This window comes from Ahaetulla prasina, chromosome 1, assembly GCF_028640845.1.
Source record: "Ahaetulla prasina isolate Xishuangbanna chromosome 1, ASM2864084v1, whole genome shotgun sequence".
NCBI lineage: Eukaryota > Metazoa > Chordata > Lepidosauria > Squamata > Colubridae > Ahaetulla > Ahaetulla prasina.
In genome coordinates, this window is record NC_080539.1 from 54,593,747 (window position 1) to 54,609,869 (window position 16,123).

Genomic DNA, 16,123 nt, shown 5'->3' on the forward strand with positions numbered 1-16,123 from the left:
CAGAACAACTAGATCCAAGAACAGTTTTTTCCCAAAGGCCATCACTCTGCTAAACAAATAATTCCCTCAACACTGTCACACTATTGACTAAATCTGCACTACAATTAATCTTCTCATTGTTCCAATCACCCATCTCCTTCCACTTATGAGTGTAACTTTGTTGCTTGTATCCTTACGATTTATACTGTAATTGATTGTTTCCTGATGGCTTAATTGTAGCCTATGACTATCATTAAGTGTTGTATCATTTAGTGTTAAATCTGTAGCCTATGACTATCATTAAGCGTTGTAAGTGTCGTACCTTGATGAAGGTATCTTTTCTTTTATGTACACTGAGAGCATATGCACCAAGACAATTTCCTTGTGTGTCCAATCATACTTGGCCAATAAAATCTATTCTATTCTATTCTAAATGGTCAGGCAACAAGGTAAATGACTGAACAAGTTGTGGGAAGCCAACATCAAATACAGGTCATTTGCCATTGTTTTAAACTGTAAAGTAATGTCTGTTAGAGAATCTATGACATTTACTTTAATGTATTAATTTCTCCCAAGGATAAATGTGCTCCCTGTCTCCCATCCAAAGTGACATTTAAATATCTGGAGGACAAAATATCGATAGATGGATGGATAGTTAGATGACAGGCAGGCAGGCAGGCAGACCATAGGTAATTCTGAGAATTATCAACAGATATCTCATCTCTGGCTAATCCCCTAAATGTATAGCTATACTGAACAGTGACCATTTATATTCTTATTTTCTAGGACTTTGTATAATTCCATTTTATAATTGTCCAAGTCAGCATCATCTCATTATCTTTTATATAATACATTCCATCTTTTAATTACACACTATTTAAAGGAATAACCAGACCTTTTTATGACTCTGAAAGTCCTCAAGAAAGAATATCCATTTTAATATTCATGTATGCAATAACATGCATGCATCTTAGATTCAGTATGAAAAAATAAAAAGTAAAGATGTTTTAAATAAATCTCTAAGTATAACTAAATACAGAAGACAATGTAGTGTATGCAATATTGAGCTTCCTAATCTTAGAATTATTTAATATAAACACAGTAATCTTAATCTGCAATTTACAGAGAACATTCTTCTACTTGAGTGATAATCAGATGATAGTACTGTATTTGTAAGCATCCTCCACCCCTAAACTCATCATTTCAAATTCATCTTCAATATATCAAGCTATAATAAGGATGATATTGACCATTAGCTGTGATAGACAAGCAACCTGAGTTGAATAGGTCACCAATTCAAGGTTTTTCTCTACACATTTCTATTTAAATAGTACTAATTTTTCTTACATTTCTTAGCATTTATGGTTACAGGTACTTTTGATGTAATTCTGTGATCCTTTTGCCTTCAGTTTGAGACAATGCATGGTAGCCACACTCAAATTATTATTTTTTTACAGGAAAAATAAAGCTGGTTTGCAGATTTATTTTGGGTATGATAACTGGTACAATAACCCGTGAAGCATTCACGTAACATTACAAACATACTGAAGTTAAAAGAAAAGCTTGTTCATTTCCTCTGCCAATGGATTCAGTTAGGTCCTCAGCCAGCTCTGGGAGTCTTAAAAGAGCCAAGTTTGCAGACCCCTGAGCTAGGTCATTTGTAGTGAACCTGCCAACATACAGGAGCCTCATCTTTTGCCTTACTATGCCAGGTATAGAAATCTTGTCAGTGGTTCCCCCTTGCCACCAATCACTTGTAACAACTATTTCTGTTTTTTAAAACCGTGAATGTTCAATTCAGATGCTTATTTAATGTGCTACCTAGCTTTGCCCTTGGGGAAAAGAAAATCAGCTTTGCAAAATGCAGTTACATATTTAACTTTCAAATTAACTTGGCCTTTCCTGTCAGGGCCAGGTGGATCTGAATATCAATGTAGCATTGCCATCTAGTGGCCTTTTCCTCCTAAAGTGCGGCTTTGAAGGTAATTGTCAGTTAATGATGGAAAAGCATTAAAGTATGTAGGAGGAAATATCTAGTAGCAGATTTTTCTGACTAACAATTTTTATTAAAAGATATCAACTTTTATCAACTCACCTCATCAGGTGCATAGAGTGGCTAAACAATTGTGTTGTAAATGTTGTACCTTGATGAACATATCTTTTCTTTTATGTATACTGAGAGCATATGCACCAAGACAAATTCCTTGTGTGTCCAATCACACTTGGCCAATATAATTCTATTCTATTCTATTCTATTCTATTCTATTCTATTCTATTCTATTCTATTCTATTCTAAACTGGGACGCAGCAAGGAGAAGACTCAAGATGTTATATTGTGTATAATTTCACAATTATAATGTATTAAAAAACTACTGTGATTGTTGAGGCTTTCTGAGATTGCCTGAAACCTTTTAATGTACAACAATCCGTCTCTCAATTATGCTGTTAAAAATCTCATTTTTCTAAAATGAAAAGTTTGCAGTAGAAGGTCTTGAGAGGTTGAAATGTCCTAATCTTACTTTGATCTTGTTTTGAATGCTGATGTAACTGACATCAATTTGATCCTCACCAACAGCATCATCAGAGGTCCCAAAAATTTCACACACAATTAGAGACCCCTTCAGATGCTTTTCTTTTATTGTGTGTTTTGTAGAGAGCCGATATAGTATATTCTAAGTGCTGGACCAGGTTCTAGTGTTCCTTTAGGTATGGAACTGGTCAGGTAATTACAAGTCAATCACTCTCTCTCTTAGCTGTAGACTGAATTCACTTAGTGACTAGGGATTGGGAATTACAACTCCATTAATAAGCACAGTGAACACTAAGCAGAAAATAATATGTATGCAAAGGGCTTATATCACTTCCATTTAGTTGTTAAGCGAATCACCATGTTCATTAAGTGAAACATTGCATGACTGCAACTTACTATTTTATTTCCACATTCTCCATTAATTTTGCTGATCACTAGCTGGTTGCAAAAGTGCAATTATGTGACCAAAATGCTGTGACAGTTTCAAATGCAAAGATTGATCATAAAGCTGGGTTTTTTTGCAACCATAGTAACTTAAATTGCTAAACAAGGCAGTCAGTAGCAATAGCATTTAGACTTATATACAACTTTGTAGAGCTGTACAGCACTCTCTAAGTGGATTACAGAGTCAGCATATTGCCCCAACAATCTGGGTTCTTATTATATGGACCTCAAAAGAATGGAAGGCTGAGTCAATCTTGAGTCAATGAAGAATGAATTTCTGGCAGTGAGCTGAATTAGCCACTTCTAACCACTGTGCTTCCATGGCAATAACCAATTACTACTTATATCTACAAGCTACAGTATTATAGATTACATCCCATAAATATCAGTGAAGAGTCTTCATCTCTTAGTGAATTGATTTGGAATAATAGTAATAATTGTAATGATTTTGGCAATGAAATTTCCCAAGATTATGTGTTTAAAAGTAGAAGTCATCTTTTATAAGTTAATAAATGGTTTAGTGGTTAAAGACACTGAGCTTGTCAGATGGAAAACTGACAGCCAAGGTTCAAGACCTGAGTGTTGCACAACAGAGTGAGCTCCCATACCTTGTCCCAGCTCCTGCCCACCTAGCAGTTCAAATCATGTAAATGCAAGTAGATAAATAGGTACCACTTCAGTGGGAAGGTAACAGTGTTCCAGGCATCTCAGCGTATAATCATACTGGCCACATGACCATGGAAATGTCTTCAGACACCACTAGTTCCCTTGCCAAAGAAATGGAGTTGAGCATCTAGAGTTGGACATGATTGGATAGAGAAAAGCTTTACCTTTAACATATTAATATTTTGAATTACATGAAAATGTAAGCCTTTCCTGCTTATCTACTCCTTTGGGCATCTAATTTTGGCAGACTAGATGGAAATCTAGATTGGAAATAAAATGCAGGATCAATATAATCATTGGTACAATCCAAACAAATTCTTATTACTTTATAGATACAAACTTTCTTACATACTAGACAAGAGAGACTGTGTTAGATATTAATGGGCCAAGGAAAGATTTGTTCCCGAGATTTCCAGCCACTGCTATTTTTGCATCCTGGTGGACTTGAACCACGAGACAAGTTTTAAAGTCTATTGTGGTTCATGAGGATTTGGAGACAGATTTTTCATATGTATTCCTGGAATAAAATCCTGGCTCCATTGGAGTTAGTGGCAAAAGTCCCGTGGTTTTCAACACAGAGCTGCATTTCTTATGCCCTTCTGCTTCTTCCTGTGAGCAGAAACCCTGTGATGGTTTATCTTAACATGTACTAGTTTCTCATTTAATTTTTTATTGAAACCGAGATCATTTCATTTGCCTGCTATGGAAAAATAACAGCAATGAAGTTATAAAATATATTGTATCATATTTTATAATGCTGAACAGAGGTTGATGTGGTCAAGTCATGTAGCTTAAAAATACGATATTGAGGCCAAGGCTAAATGGGTGGCCTTGCACGAAACCCTAGATTTCTCTATGTTGTTTAGTTTTCCTTTTGTAGAAGATAGAAAAGAAGACTGATTAGTTCAATAATTTACAAATAGGATTTCTCCAAGACACTGACATTGGCTGAATCAAAAGTTTGGACATCATCTAGATGTCATCTATTTTGTCGTTTAACCTCACCACACTCTCAATCCCCCACAAAGCAAAGCAAAGAAGGAGAAAAAAAGCTGGAAAAAAAGCAGGCTTAACCACTGTGATGACTGGCCATGTCCCTCTGCAACTCTCAGAGGCTATACATTTGTTGGCCCACCTACCGCAAAAGATTGAACATGTCTCTGTGCAATTTAACCAATTGCTAAACTTGAGACATCTTGCTTCCATTAGAACCATTGTATCTTTTGAGTCTTTTCATCAAGTGGTCAGCCTGACAATTAATAAGTTCTCTGTCATAATGTACATCTAAACTTAAATAACCTCCCAAAAAACCCCATAGTTGCCCCTGATTAGTGCCTAGATGAGACATTACCTGAAAATTACAGGGTTGTGGGTTAAACCCAGAAGGTGAGATAGAATCCCAGAAGGCATTGGCAGTTAGTTTTATTTTATTTTATTTATTTATTTATTTTGTCAAGCATGTATAAGATAACGGATATAAGTATGAACATGATTATGAATTCAGGAAATGGGTACAAATAAATGGGAACAGTAAGACAGGGATGGTAGGCACTTATTTGTGCGCTTATGCATGCTTCTTAATGACCTCTTAGGAATGGGGTGAGGTTAACAGTAGACAGTCTAAGGTTAAAGTTATGGAGGTTTGGGGATGAAACCACAAAGTCAGGTAATGCATTCCAGGCATTGAACACTCTGTTGCTGAAGTCGTATTTTCTGCAATTGAGTTTGGTGTGGTTTAACATTTAAAAATTAATATTTAAAAATATAAATTTTAAAAAATATAGATATATTGTTCATCTACTCATTAGGAGTCAAGCTTGATTCCAGGAAGACTTTATTTTTTCAGCATAGTTTTCAAGGAAATGATATGTAAGAATGAAGGAAGACAAAAATTAAGATTGAGAGGCCAGCTTGAGAAGAAAAGCATTTATAGTATTATGTTTTTTATTTTGTTCATTCATTCCCCCTACACCCATACACACCCACATACTACCCCATTCTGAACCAGAATGCTCGATAAATTATTTCTAGCTGCTGGAGACAGAATATATAACTACAACAGCTTCCTTCCTACCTTCCTCACTCCCCAGTTTTATCCAATATCTTCATTAGAATTCCTCCCATTGCACCTAAACATTGGAGGAGAGGGGCTGAGAGTGTTTGTAACAACCTCTGCATTATTGCCCAAATTTTTCTAAGTATTTTTTAAAAAGAGTTTATTATAGCAGCTGAGTTTGGGGACCCAATAGATTACCAGATTCCAGATCTGTGCTCAATGAACTGGCCCTAATAGCACATCTGCAGATAACTGTAACAACATTCATGGCTCATGAATTAATTTCTCCACAAGGACAGATGAGTTTTGCAAATAATCACCAAGGATCATTTTATTTACCTTCCTCCTCCTCCTTCTGGCTAATGCAGTAATTCTATGGCAAGAAAACCAATCTACTTTGACATTTTATTTCATATTCATTATGTGCATATTTGTCTCACCTACCCATTCTGCTAATGAGGACTTATTACTAGAGCTACTATTGTAGTACATTTTCTGCCAGTCAAAGCTGGCTCGTGATCAGAATATATTTAAAAGAACGGTCATCCAAAATCAAGGTGAAGAAACTTCTGTTTTAAAGCCTGCTGACCATGGCACTGCTATAAAGACTATGGATAGTTACCGCCCGACTCTTCTTTCTGATGCATACTTGTTTTTTAATAATATATTTCTCATGTTTACTTTAAGTAAAGTCTTCATTTTCTGGTGACATTTCCCCCATTTTGCAAAATAACTGCCAACATATGTTCCTACAAGACACAGAGCACACACAGAAATTTAAACCACCAAAGTCTGGATCCAACTTTATAACAAGTTGCCAAAATTCTCCAGCTTCTCTAAAACTGCTTAAGAAAGAGCTAAAAGTGGAAATAGATTAAGTACTGTTTATACAGCTTTTCAATCTATTTAGTATTTAAAGCTACTGCTGAAACAAAATGTCTATGAAGTTTAATTACTCAAAAAGCATTATTGGTTGATTGATTCCATATTACATTATGGAGACTTTATAGCCATTTTATTTTAATTTCAAAATTCTTGGAAAATACTCCAATTTGAACAGGAAACCCAGGACTGAATCCACAGTGAATCTCTCAATTTCTCTAAAAAGGAAGCTTTTCTTATATGCTCCACATATAAACTGCTAACCCTAAAAATTACATTGTTATGCCCATGTTCTCTTCAATCTCTGGAAAAACTTTGAGCCCCTAATATTGATAATTGTTTTAGTCCAAAATTGACTAAATTTCAGGTTTGGCCTTCATGTTTCTAATATTAATCCTCCATTTTGTAAAATTATGAAAGTAATTTTATCAAGTAGTGATTAAAAAGTAATAAAAGGACTAAAATGAATGTTAGAAATGATGAATTGATAGGTGCAATTTTTTATGAGTGCATATGAAACTAAGACACAATAGATAAGTGAAAGTTGTATATTACACACCAATGAATGATAATAATGAAAAAAATTAACGACTAATTTGCTGAAAATTGTGCAACATTTTGAATGAACATCAAAGGAAAAAAATAAGTCTGATAGGTGACATGAATGGATGGGAGGATGGGTGGAAACAAGAGGGTACAGGATTTCCTTCTCAAATTGATTGAGCCAGTCAGAGAGTCAATAATGAATGAGAGTTATGAATATTTCATGAGTATCTGGTTAGAAGAAATATTGTGGGTTTCTGGTTTAAACAAAAGCCTATTCATATATACATATGGCAAAATAATGAATATAAACCTTAATGTCTGATTGATTTGATTACTTACGATGAAAGATTAAGAGAATTAGTGAGGGATACTCAAAGGTTTCTGAATGAGGTTGTGATTTTTTTTAATACTGCCAACAGTAATTCTTGGGGGAAAATAAATAGGAAAATGAAGGGTAAATGAAGGGTAAAAATAAGTGAAGGTGGATAACTGTAAGAATAGAAAGTGTGACTGTGCTATATGAAAAAATATTTGAAAATATTCTATAATTTCCAAAAGAATGAAAGGATGTACCAAAAAAATTCCTTCTCACCCTTATGAATGGTATGTGTCTTCCTCAATCTTGGGTCTTATACCAGAGGTATAAGGTATGAGATTCTGCATAGGTTCTTAGCTATTCCTAGCACTGAACTTTTATGGACAGAGAGCTCTGATGTCTATGGAGATTCTCAGTCATCCGGATCATAGGCATCCCAAAGGTGCTTTTCAAAAGACAACTGGACTTTCTGGTTCATCTTTAAAGATGTTTCACTTCTCATTCAAGAAGTTTGTTCTCAACTGGAGAAGCTTCTTGGATGAGAAGCGAAACGTCTTTTAAAAAAAAAAACAAGAAAGTCCAGTTGCCTCTTGAAAACACACTTTTGGGAGAGAGCTCTGATGTTTTTCCCGGAATCTGTTGGAATCACTCTCCCAGCTTAGGAACCAGAACCCCAGGTGCTCCTAACAATAATGGGACCACTTTGGTCTTAACTTATGTGTGTATCTTCACATACCATAATGGAATCCAGTTTCAGAGACAACACTCAATAACTTTAGACAACTTCTGGAGCTCCAGGTGCTTTGCCAAAGCCAATTGATGGCACCTGCTGGTAGCTACTAAAGGTAGCCCTTGACTTACCTTCCATCACTTACCAACTATTCGAAGTTACGATGGCCTTGAAAAGGTTACATGCAACATGTCCTCAAAGTTATGGCTGCTACACCACTCCCACACTCACGTGATTGCATTTGGGGTTCTTGACAAACAGCTTGCATGTGCAACTGATTGCAGCATTTTAAAGTGTTGTGAACATGTTTTGTGACTTTTTTGTTGTTTTCCTGTAAAAAATACCCATTGGATAATCTGGATTCAGATTTATGACCATGTCGTTTGCTTAACAATAGCGTTGAGCTGCTTAACAACCTTTGTAAAAACAGTCCTAACATTGAATCTGGTCATGTGGTGACTCAACTTACAGACAAAATTACTTACTCAACTTACAGACAAAATTACTTACAACCAAAATTTGAGGATCAATTGAAGTTGCAAATCTGTACAGTGCTATTTTGAATTTCTCACAGTACCATACAACATCTGCTACAGAATGGCACCACTGCAGCCAGATATCTCTATGAGTAGGAAATAAAAGTGACGGCTGGAATATCAGAAAGCAGTTTAACAAATGTACAATAAAGAGGAAGCTTGGAAGGAGGGTACTATGGAGATACATATCTCCTAAACCAAAGCCAGTTTTATTACCTTCAAAGAAACCAGTTGTTTTAAATATATCAGTTGTCCATTTACATTTTAAACAAATACATTTGTCCTGGTTCTGCCAATATTCAAATCAGCAAATGGTTGATTCATTTATCTGCAACCTTAAGGACGTTTTGTAGAGTCAGAAAAGTGACCTAGAGAGAGTGTGTCAGTAGCATGAGAACTGAGCTCTCTACAATTTGAATATGGATTTATGGAATAATTCTTTCTGTTTCTCACCTTCACATCCTCAGTTGAACCTTTAGAATTTCCACTAATATAGCAGAACCCCTAAGCATAATCTTTGAAAAAGCTTTCATGACCAGTTCCCTTCCCAAACTTTGGTCACTAGCCACGGTCATCCCTGTCTTCAAAAAAGGAGACCCCAGCCTAGTTGAAAATTACAGACCAATCTCCCTATGCTGCATCGCCTGCAAAGTAATGGAATTTATCATCAACCAATCCATTACCTTCCACTTAGAAATACACAACTTACTCTCTAATAAACAATTTGGTTTCAGAAAAAAATTATCATGCAACTTACAACTTCTCCACTGTAAAAACTTATGGACAACAAATCTTGATCTAGGCAAAACAATTGATGCAATCTACATAGACTTCTGCAAAGCTTTTGACTCAGTAGTACATGATAAACTTCTCCTAAAATTAAAATCCTATGGCATTTCAGGACCCCTACACAATTGGATATCTGCTTTTCTGTCTAACAGACAAGTGGTTAAAATTGGTAATGCTCTATCAAATCCTGTTCCTGTCAAGAGTAGCGTTCCTCAAGGTAGCGTTCTTGGACCAACTCTCTTTATACTATACATAAATGATCTTTGTGACCATATCTCAAGTAACTGTGTTCTCTTTGCTGACGATGTCAAACTGTTTAGAATAGAATGGAATGGAATAGAATTTTATTGGCCAAGTGTGATTGGACACACAAGGAATTTGTCTTGGTGCATATGCTCTCAGTGCTTAATACCACCGACAACACATCTACCATTCAAAAAGACCTTGATCATCTAACCGCTTGGTCTACTACAACTACAAATCTCAACCAGCAAATGCTCAGTCTTACATATTGGAAAAAAGAACCTAAACACTAAGTACATGCTTGATGGACATTACCTTACAGATGACCCCCACCCTGTCAAAGACCTTGGAGTTTTCATATCTAATGATCTAAGTGCCAAAGCCCACTGCAACTGCATAGCAAAAAAGGCTCTAAGAGTTGTTAACCTAATCTTATGTAGCTTCTTTTCCAAAAACACCATGTCGTGTCCCACTCCCCCTCCGACGACCGGGTCTAGGAAATCCGTATCAAGCGTGGCAACGAAGCCTCTGCAGCTTTGCCAAATTCCTTCGAGGTTTCTCAGGGCAGGCAGGAGTCCAAGTTGTGACTTCAGCAAACTAGATGAGACTTTGCTTGATTCAAGGTTGGAATTCCAAAAACAGGTCCTTTATATAGGCTGTGGGGTGTGGCTCCATGACTCAGCATTTATCCAGGCCTGCCCCACCCTTCCTTCTGCTGGCGTCACCTCTCAGATCTCCAGAAGCGAGGATCCTCCCACTCTGAATTGTCTTCAGCTGTCTCTACTGTCGGCATCTGGGAAAGGGAGGGGTCAGAGGTAGCAGGTCCAGGTAATTGCACCACTTGGCTGACTTCCTGCTCTGATGGCTGTGTTGAAGGAACACACACAGTATGAGTGAGCTGTATTGGGTTTCTGTTTTCACTCCTTGACTCCTCTCCGGGCATGGGGCCAGGGCCGGGGGCTGGAGGCATCAAAGGCCGTTCATCTTCATTATCAGACTCGGAGTCTGATAACAGGCCCGGGAGGAGATGGGAGGGGCCCGGCTGAGGAGGACGAGGCACAACACACCACACTACTGACCAGAGCATATAACACTTTTGCTAGGCCAATTCTTGATTACAGCTCGCCTGTCTGAAACCCATACCACATTTCTGACATCAATACAGTTGAGCATGTCCAGAGGTATTTTACGAGAAGAGTTCTCCACTCCTCCATAACCAACAAAATACCTTATCCCACCAGACTTGAAATCCTGGGTTTAGAAAACTTGGAACTCTGTCGCCTTCGACAGGACCTGGGTTTAGCTCACAGAATCATCTATTATAATGTCCTTCCTGTTAAAGACTACTTCAGTTTCAACTGCAATAATACAAGAGCTACCAATAGATTTAAACTTAATGTCAGCCGCTCCAATTTGGATTGCCAAAAATATGACTTCTGTAACAGAATTATCTGTGCTTGGAATGCATTACCTGACCCTGTGGTCTCTTCTCATAACCCCAAAAGCTTTAACCAAAATCTATCCACTGTTGACCTCACCCCATTCCTAAGAGGACTTTAAGGGGCGTGCATAAGAGCACAAACGTGCCTACTGTTCCTGTCCTATTGTTCTATATATATGTTTTCTGAGGTTTTGGAAGTGTCTTGGCGGCGTTGGTCTCATTCGTCATCTTCAGGCTTCAGCTTCATGCTTGAAGCTGAAGCTGAAGCTGAAGCCTGAAGATGACGAATGAGACTTTGTCAAAACGTCGCCAAGACACTTCCAATATATATATATATATATATATATATATATATATATATATATATATATATATGCTTAAACGTCCTTGTTTCTCCTCATATATATGTTTATATATTATATAATCTTTTTGTGTGATGCTTGTGTATATTGTTATCACAAAATTAAATAAATAAATAAATAAATAAATAAATAAATAAAATGCCACAAGCCTTTCTATGCTTGATATTTCAATTCGTGAGCCACCATTTCAATTTCCTAAATGCCCCGAAAGTGAACTTTTATTTATTTATTAAACTTATATGCCGCCCATCTCACTACTGACATTATATTTGGTGCTCTAAAACATTTGAGAGAATTGAAATAAAATGCTAGTCAGCACAGGCATATTGCTATTAACTCCATCAGAGAAGCCAAAGGGCTGAGGCCCATCAAAACCTTTCAAAGTGCATATTTACCGCTTTTCTAATCCCTTCTCCTCTAAGCTGTAGGTAATTGAAAATTAATAATTAATTATATCTCTTGGACTTGTCAGAATAGAATAGAATAGAATAGAATTTTTATTGGCCAAGTGTGATTGGACACACAAGGAATTTGTCTTGGTGCATATGCTCTTAGTGTACATAAAAGAAAAGATACGTTCACCAAGGTACAACATTTACAACACAATTGATGGTCAATATATCAATATAAATCATAAGGATTGCCAACAACAAAGTTACAGTCATACAGTCATAAGTGGAAAGAGATTGGTGATGGGAACTATGAGAAGATTAATAGTAGTGCAGATTTAGTAAATAGTTTGACAGTGTTGAGGGAATTATTTGTTTAGCAGAGTGATGGCCTTCGGGAAAAAACTGTTCTTGTGTCTAGTTGTTCAGGCAGCTTAATAAAATAATAAAATAAATAAATAAAATAATTATGCTAAACAGCAGCAAAGAAAGAAACTGTTCAGTGGAGAGGGATGAGAGAAAAATGATTCAAAAGAAGAAAAAGAGCACTATTTTTCTCTTCTCCCCCCCACCCCGCAAAATGCACGCGCACACACATACATACACTCCAAGGGAATTAGCTTCTTAATCATAAACAGGGAGGCCCGAAGCAAGAAACCAAAATGAAGGTGACCTTTCCATAGTCCTCTCCTTTGATACATACACCAGGCAGAACCGATCAATGACGACAGTTTCAACTATATAAACACCTAAGGGCTGGATGTCATATTTGACATGGTCCGGTCTTCTCCTAGACACAGAACAGGGACAGAAAAGCTGTTTCATACATTTAGGAACACGCTCTGCAATTAAAATGAAAATATTTGCTTATCAGTTATGGCATTGTAATGTCAAACACACAGTGGCTGCTTGATGTTTTACTTTTACCTCCCAGTAACAAGAAAATTAGCCGGTTTTGTTTAGTTGTCTTCTGAATGTATCAATGTGAAAGGTTAGGCTTAAGTGAAAGAGAAGATAAGCTGCCTGACACGTCCAAGAGAGCTGAGGAAAGATCTCCATGTCCTACTTGTTTAGACAATACCATCGGTGCTGATTTAGGCAAATGCTATATGGGGAACATTCACTACTGGCTTAAAATATCCAAACCGCACAGAGTCTCTTTAAGAGTGAGATGGGCAGTCACTAAATTTGATTAAATAAATAAAAATTAACAGACTATTCATTAAAAAATCAAACTAACACCACATAAGCGATCTTTACAACTAAAACAGCAAAATAATAATAAATTGTTAATCCATATTCCTATTTACTTGAGTTACTTTAGTTCAAGGAGAAAATAGTGAAGAACAACATGTTAGAGATCTGGAAAACTATTAATATGCCAAATAAGATGAAAAATCCAGATGTATCACCAAAACAGAACTTCCCATTATATGCCAACTCCAGTTTCCTTCAGTGATATGCGCTATTTCCTTCAAATCTTGTTGAACATACCTTCATTTGGAGATCAGCACATTTTCAGGTACATTGATATTACTGTATAGTTTCATATGATCGCTGGGCTGTCATTAGTTGTCAGAATAGTAGAATCTTCTGACGTATGGTGGTATTTTGTATGGAAAAATGAGAACCATCATTTGCTTGCCAAATTCTTATCCTCTTGACAGAAGGTTGAGTCTGACCCATGGCTAAGAGAAACAATCATTAGCTTTTTCAAGGATGTGTTCCTGAATGTTAAAAAAAGAAAATCATCAAGACCTTGGTTTTTTAAAGTTTTCCCTTGGCCCAGAAAATATAATTATAAGGCAGATTTTAACCCTAACCGTAACCCTAACCCTAATCCTTTCCTGGGGAAAATGACCGAAGAAAAAGATGATCTTGCAACTCCAAATGCACCTGGATGAAACTGACTTTCTGGACCCATTTCAATCATGGTTTTCTCCAGTGACTTACCCGCAACTGAGCTCTGAGATAGGCTGATCATTGTTAAATAAGGAGGAAAAATTTTAAAAGTATAGTCATGTTTTTAAAATTACAGTGTTCTATTGATTCTAAATAAAAGCAAATCTTGAAAAATAGGTTCCACGATTTACTTGGCCTTAGAAACCATTCTGTAAAATGCCAGCATGTGTCCCTCTCACCCTTGACCTAAGACATGACACCAGTATTCATTTCCATGATATTCATAAAGGAAATTAAATCTAGAAAATACCATTTAAAAGCTGTAGCATTATTAAGCTCTCCCTTAAGGCACAGCTCCTCCTGCCTACATATGAACTATTGAACTCATCTAAAATTTATGGGAAGACGATTGCATAAATCCATTCCCATAATGCTAATAAAATTGGGCTCACCTGTTAGGATGAGCATATTAAGAACCTAATATGATACTTTATGCTTATAAACTTTGGCTTTGCCAGTTTGCATCTAGATTTGCACATGGAGAAACCATCACTGCTCCAGGTGTGGCCTAGTATTGTTGAAATACCTTTTCTTATCACTTCCAAAGTGATCACATGTAAATAAGGTTGTGTGAAAAAGGCATAACACAGCAGGAATTTTATCCTGCAAAATGAACAGTACAATTGTGTTCTTGGACAGTTTCCTCTATTTTTAGCAAGGCTTGTTTTGCAAGAGAAGTTATTAGCAGAATGACAGCCCAATTTTTTTTTTCTAGCAGTGGTGCCTTATTAAAAGGCCGATGCTTATTCATTTAAAAGCCAGAAAGTAGAGATGAATTCATAATGAATGCACAGAGGCCATTGGTCCCATTCAACTTGGGAGCTTCTTTCCAAATGCTACAATTATAATTTCATTAACTTCCAACAATAACCAACTTTGTACCTATTGGCATCATAAGCTCCTGCCCATTTATTGGGCGGAATAGGGCATGAATAGCCCTCAGTATCTATACAAAGTGGCTGGGTATGGTTTCAACAAAGGATGAGGTATCATTAATAATCTGATAACGCTCAGCTGCATATATCAGTCCCAACTTGACCAAGTAAGGTTTTCCAAGAAGTCCATAAGCGAAGTGCCTCATCAGTTCCCTTGGTATTTTTGCAAAACTGTTTCAGTGTATAAAACCCATTTACAAGCCTGAAGATCAGTTTCAAAGTTGCCAAAAACATGCTTCCTTTTAGCTCTCTGCCCCAAAGAAAATGTATTATTTAATTGTAGGTAGAACCACTTTCATGATGAGAGAATACTCAAATCCATGTCAATCCCGCAGTTGAGAGACTGATTCCATTTCTTGCACATATCCTACTAAAGAAACCATACAGCAAGCCTTTGTTGTGACCCAGGCCCAAGTAGGTAGTAGGAAACTCAGTCAGTGAAAAAACAAACAAACTTTATTTGAACAGCTGAGAATTACTTCATTCCCAGTGTAGTTCAACTAAATTAAAGCAAATTCCTCCCAACACAAATTCCTCAGTCCTATCGCAAACCTTGGTCCAATTAGGCAAACTGCCAAAGGCCTTTCTTGGCAAACGTTCAGAAGTCACAGATACAAAAATAAATGCAAGAAGACGAAGCTACCAGCGTTGTTTTCCGGCAAAACCCAAACGCTGTTGCTGGTCTGTTTTAAGCCTTATGGGAGGGGCCAATCATCTCTTGGCCCTACTCCTGAGTCATCCTCTTTGCTTGAGCTGCTCTTGCCTTCTGGCAGTTCTTCTCATGCGTGCATTAGGAACAGGCTCCTCCTGTTCATCTGCCTCACTACTATCAGTCTCTGAAGGCTCTGGAGTCCGCACCTCACTCCCCAATGGCTCTGACCCCACCTCAGCCTCACTGTTGCCAGGTGCGCAGGCTGCTGGCGGACCACAACAGCCTTTTCTTTCCTATACCACAGACCAGTGGTGGAATGTCAACAAAGTAAATTTGCAATTTTCTTTACTTCTAAATATATACTTTACCTTTTTTATTTCTTATCCCTTTTCCTGCCATTTCTTTATGAAGTTAAAGTCTCCACAGTTCTCCATTATCAACTTATCAGTCCGCAGCATTCCTGGTAAGCAGATTAGCCTGCGAGTAGAGATGGAACCATTAGCAATGTTCTCAAATCCATTTCATTAATGGGTTAATCCATTTCATCGCAGTTGAGAGTACCATTATATTTTTTGAAACAATTGAAGAAAATTCATGCAATTTTCTAGTTGTAGGCATTTTCCGTCCAATTTTTTAAAAATCTGTATTTTAATATGCTCTTTCTC